This window comes from Mus pahari, chromosome 13 (genome assembly GCF_900095145.1).
Source record: "Mus pahari chromosome 13, PAHARI_EIJ_v1.1, whole genome shotgun sequence".
NCBI lineage: Eukaryota > Metazoa > Chordata > Mammalia > Rodentia > Muridae > Mus > Mus pahari.
This window is the reverse complement of record NC_034602.1, coordinates 66,559,090-66,570,762: the sequence shown is the minus strand read 5'-3', so window position 1 is coordinate 66,570,762 and position 11,673 is coordinate 66,559,090. Positions and strand designations below refer to the sequence as shown.

The window sequence follows — 11,673 nt, the reverse complement described above, 5'->3', positions numbered from 1 at the left end:
AATAAACCCTTTCCTCCCCAAACTGCTTCTTGATCATGATGTTTGTGCAGGAATAGAAACCCTGACTAAGACAGTAAGTACTGGGTAATACTGATAAATCTGCCCATGGATGAGATTATTGTCCCCCTTTAGACTTTAAAGTTCAGAGACACCATCCATTTCTCTAGTTGATGCTGAAGCCATGGTCACGTCACATGAAATGAAATGGGATAAAGGGGGCAGAAAAGGACAGTACCATCTAAGAACCCAAGACATGGCATCAGAAATACATAGGTAGGAGGACACAAGTTTGAGGGCAGCCTAGGCTACATATTGAGACTTGTCTCAGAGTGAGCCGATAACTGGAGATGTAGTTCAGGGATGGAGTGCTTTGATCCTTAGTGAGCACACTCTTGAGCACTCGTGTGTGATGCACACACACAAACAGTGAGGAAGAAGCCGAGGAGGTGGTGGTTTCTGGCATCACATATTGGTAGTTATTTAGAAGGTGAGCTACCGGGGCTCTTTGCTCCCTGCTTTGGCCTTCACTCCGCACCGTATACTGGTGGTGTCTTCCTCTGTTGCAGTGTTACACACATTACTCGGGCAGTGGCTTTCTCAACAGTGTTACATATTCTTACAGTAACATCTATTCTGGTGTTACACACTCCTACACAGGTGGTAGATCTCTGTATTTACAGTGACACACATTCTTAGATAGGCAGTAACTTTATTATAGTCACATGGTCTTATACAGAGAGTTGTTTTTCCTATACTAGTGTTCTACATTCTTGTGGACACTGTTAGGACAATCATACTGGTCACATGATCTTCCCCAATGAATTCCAGTTTATCCCTCCTCCTTCATGATTTTATATAAATCTAAAGCTACTTCTTGACAATCTTCCTCCAATCATAGTTGGGGATATAAACTCTTCCTAGCAGGTTTTACCACTAATCCCATCAACTTAGTCATTCAGTCACTCCAGGTATTGAAATAAATGCCATAAGCAAATAGTAAATAAAATAGTGTATCATCTGGTAGTAGGGGAGATGGTTAAAATAAGACACAGACCGTTAAACAAATATATGCAATTAATATATTATGAAGGAAACAGTAAATAAGAAACTGGGTATTTTGTAGGCAGAGGAGTAGGAATACTTAAATAACTTACCAAGATCTTTTGACACTTGAAAGTTGAGGAGGCAGGCTTAAGAATAGGTAGGGCAGCATCTGTCAAGGCCTGATGTGGGCAGAGATTAGCAAGGAATTGGGAAGATGTTTCTGGAATGTCACAGGAGCAAATGGCAGGCTGTGTGAGGTTGGAGGGCAGGCATGGGGCAGATCAAATAAGGTAATAGGGCCATGATTCTCAGATGAACTGAAACATGAGTTTTAGAAGGAACACCGTTGACTGCTCTCACATGTACATTCTTCTTTTTCTTTTTTAAAGACAGGGTCCTGCTAGGATTACGAGTGTGTACCACCATTAACTACTCACAATAGCAAAATATTCTTGTTTTAAGGGGCATACGTGAGACAACCAAGGGAAGGCATCAAGTAGCTAGCTGCGCATGTGTATGAAAACTGAAGGAGAGGCTCAGGCTGCAGGCAAAAGGCCTGGGTCACTGGAACTGTCCCCAGGGATCCAGTGGCAGACTGTAAAGACGGACGACAGTCAAGTCTCACCACCTAAAGCCACAGGTCTCCAAAATTCTTATTCTTATATCTTATGTGTAATACTCTGACGCTCAGGGGGCTCACGTGACTTCCAGTGTCCCTCAGCTTAAAGCAATTAGTAGCATTTTAAGCCTATACTTTAGACTATGAATTCCATAATACCACATACATTACTGAAATTCCCTCTATTTTAAAAGGACTAGAAAGAATCTGAATAATAGAGCCATGGACTTGTAAAACACTTGACAGTACTATTCTGCACTTCTGGATCTTCTAGCTCACGTAAAAATACGATGAAACCAGGGATGTTAGTGGCAGATGTGAACCGTGGTATGGAAGAGCAGACATCACTTTGTGACTAGTGAAATCTATGCAACTAGGGAAAGATTCTGAACTAAGAAGACACCTGAAATCACGGTAGGAAACTGAATTTTAAAAGTTGCCAAACAATATCATTCAGAATGCAATCATGGTACACATACATTGGCTGAACCCCCAACAGCACCGTAGCTCCTTAACTGGGCTTAAGGCCCACAGAAGAAGGAAATCATTCCTAGTATTGGCGACCTGCCAACTATCTGGTGCTGGTGCTGTCATGGGTCTTGAAGGAGAACCTACAACTGCCACATTACTAATCCAGCAATTTCTAACTACATTCAAATATTAATCCTTACACCCACAGATAAGTATAGGTCTCACCCTTCATCAAAGAAACTTTTTCTAAACAGAGGCCATTACAGAAAACCACGTTAAAATGCAGAACAGGTGACCGTGTTGTTCAGCTAGAACACAGCTCCTGTACTTAAGGCTCAGGGACATAGTGGGTCAAGAGGCAGAGAGACTTGAAGACACAGAGGGAAGTTTGCTGTGACACTGAGTCTTCTACAGATGACAGAGAAGCTCTGCCCATGAAGTCTCAACAATATGGCTGCCTAAATAAGACCTGAACAAGGAAAGACACCAAGACATGCTAACGTGGAAGGGGTAAGCCTTTGATACAAAACTACAGGCAACTAAGGAATGCTAACATCAGGAAAAAGTCTACCCCAGAGAAGAGCCCTTAATTGGTTATCCAATATCAAGTGGCATTATACAAACTAAATGGGCTGTATGTATATATCTGGGAATACACGTGCACCAATTAGAGAAATAGAGGCCGTGAGTTTGAGGGAGAGCAAGGTGAATGGTTGGGAAGGACTGGAGGGAGGAAAGGGAAGGGGGAAATGATAGAGTTAGATTTTAATTTCAAAACTGAAAGTGGCCAATACTTGAGATGGGATTTACATAGCAGTGTCAATACCCAGCTGCCTCTCAATCGCCCTGGGAACTGAGACTATTATCTGCAGTTTACATTTCTTTTTTTTAACAGATGAATAACTTGAAGTCATATCATTTTACAGAGGAATAACTTGATGAAAAGACAGTTGAAAAGAGAACCGGAAACACTTAGTTTAAATGACAACAAGCCACATGACAATAAGGTCGCGGTTTAGAATTGGGAACCTAGATTTAGGATTTATGAAACTATGAGGCAAAATTTTTGTTTGTTGGAAACACAGTGTTAAAGTTGGGAAGTAAAAAGAAACCCTTTTTTTTTTTAAATGTGGGAAAAGTTGTAAACTGAACCGTGGGAAATAGTCAGACAGTGACAGAGGACTGAGCAGAAAATCAAGGGATTATCAACAGGTCTTGGTAAATAATTAAACAGAGAATGTGAGCGAGGGAGGAGTCACAGGTGACTAAGAGGACAATGAAACCATTAAAGGGGGCAAAGGTCATTTTGATATATATATATATATATATATATATATATATATATATAATATGTATTTATATAGTGTGTGTACACACACTAGAGGAACTATAATAGAAAAAGAGAATACATAAACCAAAACATTTGACCCAGGAAAAGTATTCAAATTCATTTGGCTGCAACCTACTTACCACCCTCAGCACCCTTACCCCCTGCCCCTTTTTTACTACCTACCAGTGATCAAGACGCTAACTTGTAGGTGGCAGAAAAGTTCGTATTGGTTTTAAGCAATAAAACAAACACATTCACGAATTTATTGATTACTTTAACTGAACTTTCCAAAGGAATCTAGCCCACATCGATTTCAGCGCTCATGCGTCTAGGCTGCATCATCATGTTTTAATCTGTTTTCTGTTTTTTCCCTTCGTGGTGCCTGCTCTTACATTAGTCACACAAGAAAAGATTTTTTTCCAGAATCAGATTCACTGGGAAACAATCTTCTTGGCAGTAATTGTCAGCCTGAGACAGAGAACCCAAGGTTTCCTCCTCCACTGTGTCCTGCCTGGACCACAAGGACAGAGTGGAGAATGGGTGAGTTCAAAGGACATGAACCCGAGCGAGCAGCAGATGGATTAGGACAGCAGAAACTGTGCATTAAGGGCCTTTCGATGGCGAAACGCAACAAAGAATGCCAAGGAAAGGTTCTGCCAGGGTTCTGGCTACGCGTAGCCAGGAATTTGAGGATTCTCCTCCTACGAGTTGAGTTCACATTGCTGGGGAGAACGCAGTTAATTCCCTAGTTTTGAAGTTTTTTTTTTTTTTTTTTTTCTTTTCTCAACATACACCAAGAACTTAATTCTTATTGAGACAGACATTACCTTGGAGAGAGGGTTTTTGGAGCTAAAGAGTATAGGTTCATTTATTGCCTTCTGTTTGCTGTCGGAGTTGATTTTTAAAAGAAATTGCTATGAATTAGCTTCTTTCCCAGTAATTCGGGTGCAGCAGCTAAGAAACCAGTGTAAACTAGGGTCCTGATTCATCCCTAGCGCCGTGCTCATCTTTTGCAGTGTCTCCTGTCTTTTCATAAAAGGAGCAAAGACATCCCCGACCTTTTGCTTCCCCGGCTACAGCGGAGGTCACTTGGGTCGTCCAGACCCATCTCTGGGGAGCGGTCAGCCTAGCGTGTCTCTAGGAGCCGGGAAAACCGAGTCCCAGGCACCCTTCGCACCTCCAGGAGAGGAAACTGAGCACTGGGCCGGAGAAGTCTAACTTGGCGTAGGCCAAGCTCTCTGCTTTCCCGGGGACAGAGGCACCGCTCCAGCCGGCGGCTCCCACCAGTTGGGAGCGCCGCATCCCGGGGAACCGCGAGCCGTCCAGGGCTCTGCGGGCGGCCGCACCCTCCGCTAGGCCCCGCCTCCCAGCCTGCGCAGGAAAGGGGGCCTCGGGGCATCCCGGCTTCCCTCGGCAGCCGTGGAGCGAGCTCACGCCGGCCTGCGGGAGTGGGGTTTCCTCGGGTGCCCGGGATCCCCAGGCGTAGCGCGGCACAGCGCAGCACTGCGCGGCGCGGCTTCGGGGCTGCCTAACGGGGGAAAGTCGCATGCGCGCCCGGCGCGCTGGGGGAAGGCGGCCGCGAGGGGAGGGGCGAGTGCAGAGCCCGGCCGGCCGCCGAGCCCCGCGCCCACGACGCATGCGCCGGGAGGCAGCGCAATCACGGACTCGGCTGGCGGCTACCGGCTGGCGAGAGGAAAGCCGGGACGGCGAGAGCGCGAAGGAACTCAGGCCGCCGCCGCCGCGCGCGCGCTCCCGGTGAGTGCGCCCCACCGGGTGGGCCTCGGCCCGGCGCGCGGCAGGCGGCGGGCCTGGGTGGCGCATGCGTGCTCCGGGATTCCGTGGAGGAGGGGAAGGCCGGGAGGGGGAGGAGCGCGGCGGTAGCGGTGAATTTGGAGGGGTGGGTCGGGGGCGCGCACTCGCCGCCCCTGGTGCTGCGGGCTCCCGGAGCCGTGGCGTGGCCCGGCCGTCGCCGCTCGGCTGTCGCGAGCCGCCGCGGGCAGAGTCCCGGGCGGGGGAAGGAGGAAGCCGGAGCCCTAGGCACGGTGAGGGCGCGGGAGGGCGCGGGGGGCAGTGTGTGGGGCCGGGGCGGGGAACCGGGGGGCGAGGGCCAGGCCGGGAGGCTGGAGCTGCGGCCGGGGTCCGGGGTCCGGGGACGCAGAGAGCGCGGGGCTCCGGGGGAGTCGCGCTCAGCCGGGCCTGCGCCAAGTGTCCCGGGGCCGCCGGGGGTTACCTGCGGGCCAGGGGGGCGCGGTGGGTCCCGCGGGCCCCGGGGGGTACCGGGGCCGCGTCGCGCTGGAGACTGGGCGCGGGGTTAGCGCGGGGCAGGCCGAGTCGGCCGCCGAGAGCGCTCGCGCCCGGGACCCGCTAGGCCTTGTGACCCACTTTATTCCTGTCACCACTCGGGCACGTTTGGAGCGGCGCCCAATGGGGCGCTGGGGCGGCCAGCTCCTCCGCGGAGCCTCCGCCCTCGCGGCGGCCGGCGCGCGCCGGGATCCGCAGTCCGAGCGGCGGCCACCGCCGCCCAGGGCTGGTTCCGTTAGTGGTCGTGGTTCCGGGGCTCGGGCCGCGGGCTGCTCTGGGCCCCGGGTGTCCCGACTCGAGCGGCGTGCGCCGCGCCGGGCCGCGCTCTGCCTGTGGGGCTGACCGCCCTGGATGTGGTCCTGCCTCTCCCGGTACCGGGAGTAGCGCCACGAAGTTTGTATCTTTGTGGGTGTTTTCTGCCGCTGTGGAAGTCCGAGGTAGTCAGCAGAATCTTGAAAGAAGAAGGAAGAGCTTTGGCCTCTGACCTGACGGATGACAGATCAGGCCGTGGTGTTTTGATATTGCAATGCCGAACCACACACGACATGAAAAAACAACAGCAACAACAAACCCTGGCGTTTTCTATTGCAGTGAAAGAAAAGCACAAGAAGAAACTTTTACAGGCGTTGTTGATTTGACTAGGGCACTGATCCCCGAAATCACCGGCAAGGTAATTTCCCTTGATTGCATTGTTGTGGCTTTAAAAGCGATTAGAGAAAATTGCAGACCATCCTCTTTCATATCTGATTGAAAAGAAATGAATAGGCTATAACTTAATTCGTGACTGTCTCTGGGTCCCACAGAACACTGCAAATCTGGTTTGTTTTAAATCTTAGGAGAAAGAACCCATGTGCCTAGCTTAGCTTGAACTGGCATGATCACCTGTGGAAAAAAGGACACAAAGATGATGGTCATATAGTGAAAGAAATGAAATGCTTTATGTGCTTATAGCCTTATTCTTTTAATGTTTTATGGATTTATAAACAGGTTTTGTAGGGAATTTTGATCATTCTCAGTATTTTTCTCTTAATATTTGAAAAATAAACTGGAGAAAAGTTTAGGTGAACTTGATTGTTTACATTTTACGATGCTGAAATCACAGGCAAATTCAAAACTTGCTAACCCTGATTGGTGTTAAAGTTGAATTGTGCTTTGGTAGTATAGTGCCTCCCTTTTATATTTTTAAAAACTATAGTTTTATAGTATTTTTTTCCTTTCATCGACCCCTACCTCAAAGTTTTACATTCTATTTACAATGATAATAAACCAGTTTATTTAGCTTAGTGTGTGTACTGGTTAGTTTTGTGTCAACTTGACACAGGCTGGAGTTATCACAGAGAAAGGAGCTTCAGTTGGGGAAATGCCTCCATGAGATCCAGCTGTAAGGCATTTTCTCAATTTGTGATCAAGTGGGGAGGGCCCCTTGTGGGTGGGACCATCTCTGGGCTGGTAGTTCTAGGTTCTATAAGAGAGCAGGCTGAGCAAGCCAGGGAAAGCAAGCCAGTAAAGAACATCCCTCCATGGCCTCTGCATCAGCTCCTGCTTCCTGACCTGCTTGAGTTCCAGTCCTGACTTCCTTTGGTGATCAACAGCGATATGGAAGTGTAAGCTGAATAAACCCTTTCCTCCCCACTTGCTTCTTGGTCATGATGTTTTGTCCAGGAATAGAAACCCTGACTAAGACAGTGTGCTTTTCTTGTGGGAAGCTATTATTTTCTTTAAGGAAGTCGGACATAAACCCTGTGAAATATAAATATATGTATGTGTATTTGAGTGTGTGTGTGTCTGTCTGAGTGTTTGTGAGTGTATGAGTATATGTGTGTGAATATATATGTGAGTATGTACATGTGTTGTATATGTGATTATTTCTTAAGGAAAACAGAATTCAGAATTAAATATAAGAAACTAAACCATTTATGATAACAGATTATGTAAACATATATTAATGATGTTTCTAGTTCTGCTAGCAGGCGTAATTTTGGCAGCAAGGTTAAGGTTGAAAGGGTGTTGTGTGAGAGTGGATGCAATTTTAGGGAGGGAATACTCAAAAACTCCCTCTAGTGACAGTAATATTCCATGGGAACTAGTTGCATAGGCATGTACTCACTAGTGTTTTTTTTTTTTGGTAGGCCAGGATGTTTGTGCTGTTTCTGTTTGAGGCAGGTATATGATAGTCACTGTAGTGCACTCTAGTTTAGTTTTCACTTGAATGTCATATGTGTAGCTCTTTTTCAATCTTTTAATGTATGAATCCTGTAAGTGAAGGCTGCCCTCTGTTTTTGTTGTTAAGATAGAATCTCTTATTGTAGTAACCCAGGCTGTCATGGAAATTACTATGTAGTCTAGACTGGCCTTAAACTCATGATAATCCTCCTGCCTCAGCTTCCCCAGTACTAGGATCACAGGTATTTGCCACAACACTGGATATACATTTCGATTTCTACCTCATGTCTTTCTCCAGAAATAACTGTTATCAATTGGATGTGTAGCTTTCTGTGTCTATTTCTGTGAATTTATAAATATATCCGCTTTAACCTTAATTGATATTTTTTTCTGGTAGGGTTTTTGGAGGAGGGTATTGTGTTGGGAAGGCTTATTAGCATGTAGTTCAGACTGGCCCATGGTGGAGGTAGAGGCTCTCCCGTCTTGCTCAGCCATTTGAGTGCTGGGGTTATGCTTAACCAGTTACTGAGTTCGTGAATGATTGATTGTCTGTCTGTTTTCTTGCACTGTAAATCACACCCCCACCCCCACCCCCCCAGGATAGAAAGGACTTGGAGTATGTCAGAAAGTTTTAACGTTTGATATGAATCTTAGGGAATAACCTCTACAGCTATTGAAGGGCTAGTTGATATGGAAGCATTTGCAGTTTGGAGAGAGTTCAAACTGATGCGAATTCAGCCTAGAGACTTAGATTTTAACATTATTATATAGGACTCTTAAGTGTCTAAATTGTAGGGTTTCAAGTATGGGTTCCTGAGGGTGAATCTCAGCCTTGTAACTAGTTACAAAAGGAGAGAACAGAAGAACCAGAAAGCTCAGGCTGGCATCTCAAGGAGCCACCTTACAGCAGGCATCTCAGAGAGGATGCTGTGGGCGTGGATCTGCTGCATAGGTGCTTGCCCACTGGGAAGAACCTCTTGATTTGATCATTATAAACTAGTTATGTGTTGATTTCAAGATTGTTAGTAATATGGAATGTAGTTTGTCAATGAACTGTTGTCCATTCTCAGCCATGTCAGACAGGGATTGTTACTAATAGAAGAAGGTGGTCTCTTCCTCTCTCACTGTCTCCTCAGCACCACATGAAATGCCTTCTCTCCGTACCTTTCCTTATGATGCTGGGTCAGCTAAACTATTTATTTGCTCTGACTGTTTTAATAAAACATTGTAGGGAGCAAATTATTTTTAAAAGTTTCACATTTTATAGCAAAACTGTTCTGTGATTAGTTCAGTACTTGCAGACAATGAAGCCTCCGTTTGGAAGTGTCATTTCCTTGTAGACAGTACATCAGCTAACACTGCAGCTTTTCTTTCTGAGCTCAATTGTTGTTAGAGTTGTAAAAAATTATTCACCTAACACTTTCAAGTGTAAGAACAGTTTAATACTTACTAATTGACTTAATTACATAATGGCATTTATAAGTTGCTTTACAACCATTTTTAATAACCCTGATATATGTAATTTCTATGAATTAAGTAGATAAAGAAATTCTGCTTTCTGTATGATTTACTCTGGAAATGTTAAATTACCTAAACAATTTATTCTGACAACTTTAATTCTGAGTTATCACTTTAGTTGTATAATTCCTGAAGAAATAATTCTGCTTATAATTTTAAGTTTGTCCTATCTACAAAATGAAGTCATTGATAAAGAGTGAGTTTTTATTATCGCTTTTGATTTTTTTAAAAGGACTATTTACTTTAAAATTCTATTTTGTCTGTATGGATGTTTTGCTTGCATGTATGTCTGTATACTGTATGTGTGTATGTGTGGGGGGTGGAGGCCAGAAGAATATCAGATACCCTGGGACTGGAGTTACTGATGGTTTTAAGTTGCCATGTGAGTATTGAGAATTGAATCTGGGTCCTCTGAAAGAGCAGCAACCAGTGCTTTTAACCATTGAGCCAACTTTCCAGCCTCTAAAGGATTTTTTTTTTTCTTAAACAACAACAATAACAAACCTTCTGTATTTTAAATATTATTTTTTTGACAAAATCACTTTTATTTTTATATTGTGAGTACCGGAATCAAGGGGTGGACACCACCATGCCTACCAAATCTCTGCTTTTTAAAGAATTTGTATTTAATCTAATACTTAATTTAAAAATTTTTATTATAAATAGTAGAAAATAAAAGTAGAACTTGCTTCCCTTGTTGTTGTTGGTGTTTGGATTATTTTGAGACAGAGACGTTGCTTTGTATGTAGTCCAGGCTAGTTTCCAGACGCTTTATCCTCCTGTGCCAATTTCTCTGGTACTGGGATTACAGGCATATGCCATACCCGGCTCTAAACATTTTTGTATTTAGGAAATAAGAAGCACAAATAAGGTTGTACCTGTAGAGTAAGCCATTTGCCCACCTAAGAATGTATCTTTTCTATTAAAATATAGTTTAATCTTAAGTAGTTGACTTACTTTCTTAATTTTCAACTCTCAGTTATAAATGTAGCACATCCCAGTATGGAAACTTGGGAAAAGCAGAAACAACAACAAAAAAAGCACAGATTAAGAATTTAAAATAGTACTGAAAATCCTGTCACCCAGAAAAGCCATTGTTAATCTTGTGGGGTATGTGAGGCTGTGCACACTTAGAGCCATGACAGTGTAGACCTGTAACATCCACCGCAATGCAGGCCGCTCTCTCTTCCTTCAGCTCTTCTGCATACGTTCATATCAGTGTGCTCTCCAGGGTATTGTGTGAATGTGCTTATTCTGATCCATGTTTTCAATACCACTTTGACTGTTGGACACAAAAGTTTTAATTTTTAAGATAATGAGAATTACAACTTGAAAATTTTGATAGCTTTTAGAAGAATAGGATACAAGTAGAATTATACTGAATTTGTGTTGATAACCAAATTCAATAGATTTTATGCTTTTTTTTGTTGGAAAAATATGCTAGTCTGTATAATATGTTAGTAGTAAGAATCAATAATGAGGTAAAGTCTAACATTTTTAAAGTCCACTTTTTCTAAATTTATGTCTTGCTTTGGACTGTACTTTGCATTTCCTGAGCATCAGTCAGTTGGGTGTTTGATTTTCTTTGTGGTGCTGAGCATGAAACCTAGGGCCTGTCCCATGCTAGGTTCACAGGGTCTACTACCCAGCTCATCACTGGCTAGTCATTGGTCTGCTGTGCTTTGTTTTCTGCCAGTGTTTGGCTGTGTGGCTATATGATTGTGCTGTGCTTTTCAAAGAATTGTTTCCTTGAAGTCACTGTCAGAGTAGTCATATGTGTGTGTGTTTTTTTTAATCCTTTTAGTATATGTAGAAAACACAGTGAGTCTAATATCCTTGTAACCTCTAGAGCAGTGGTTCTCAACCTTCCTAATGCTGCGACCCTTAATACAGTTCCTCATGGGGTGGTAACTCCAACCATAACATTGTTTTCATTGCTATTCATAACTGTAATTTTACTATTGTTATAAATTATAATGTAAACATCTGTGTTTTCTGATGGTCTTAGGTGACCCCTGTGAAAAGGTTGTTTGGTCCCAAAAGGAGTGGAGATGCCCTGATTGAGAACCTCCACTCTATTATTCCTGGTCTACTAATTTGAGCATTCTTTGTTCTTTAGTGGCCTAGCTAAACATTTATTAATTTACTGGATTCTCATAGCCAACCTCTAGTTTAACTGATTTCCTCTCTCTCTCTCTCTCTCTCTCTCTCTCTCTCTCTCTCTCTC

The 11,673-nt window shown here is 44.3% G+C and overlaps 1 protein-coding gene across 3 annotated transcripts in view; it reads left to right on the top strand.

Moving 5' to 3' along the window:
• The first annotated feature begins 4,992 nt into the window (after positions 1-4,992).
• The window catches only part of Clock (clock circadian regulator), an 82,297-nt gene continuing 75,616 nt past the window's right edge, over positions 4,993-11,673 (top strand). Inside the window, exons 1-2 of one of the 3 annotated variants that reach the window (XM_029544974.1) lie at positions 4,993-5,219; positions 6,357-6,435. The gene's annotated coding sequence lies outside the window, so the exon portion shown is untranslated. Of the gene's footprint in view, positions 5,220-5,325; positions 5,507-6,356; positions 6,436-11,673 lie in introns of those variants that run through there. The other 2 variants (XM_029544973.1, XM_021210666.2) reach the window with 2 other exon arrangements.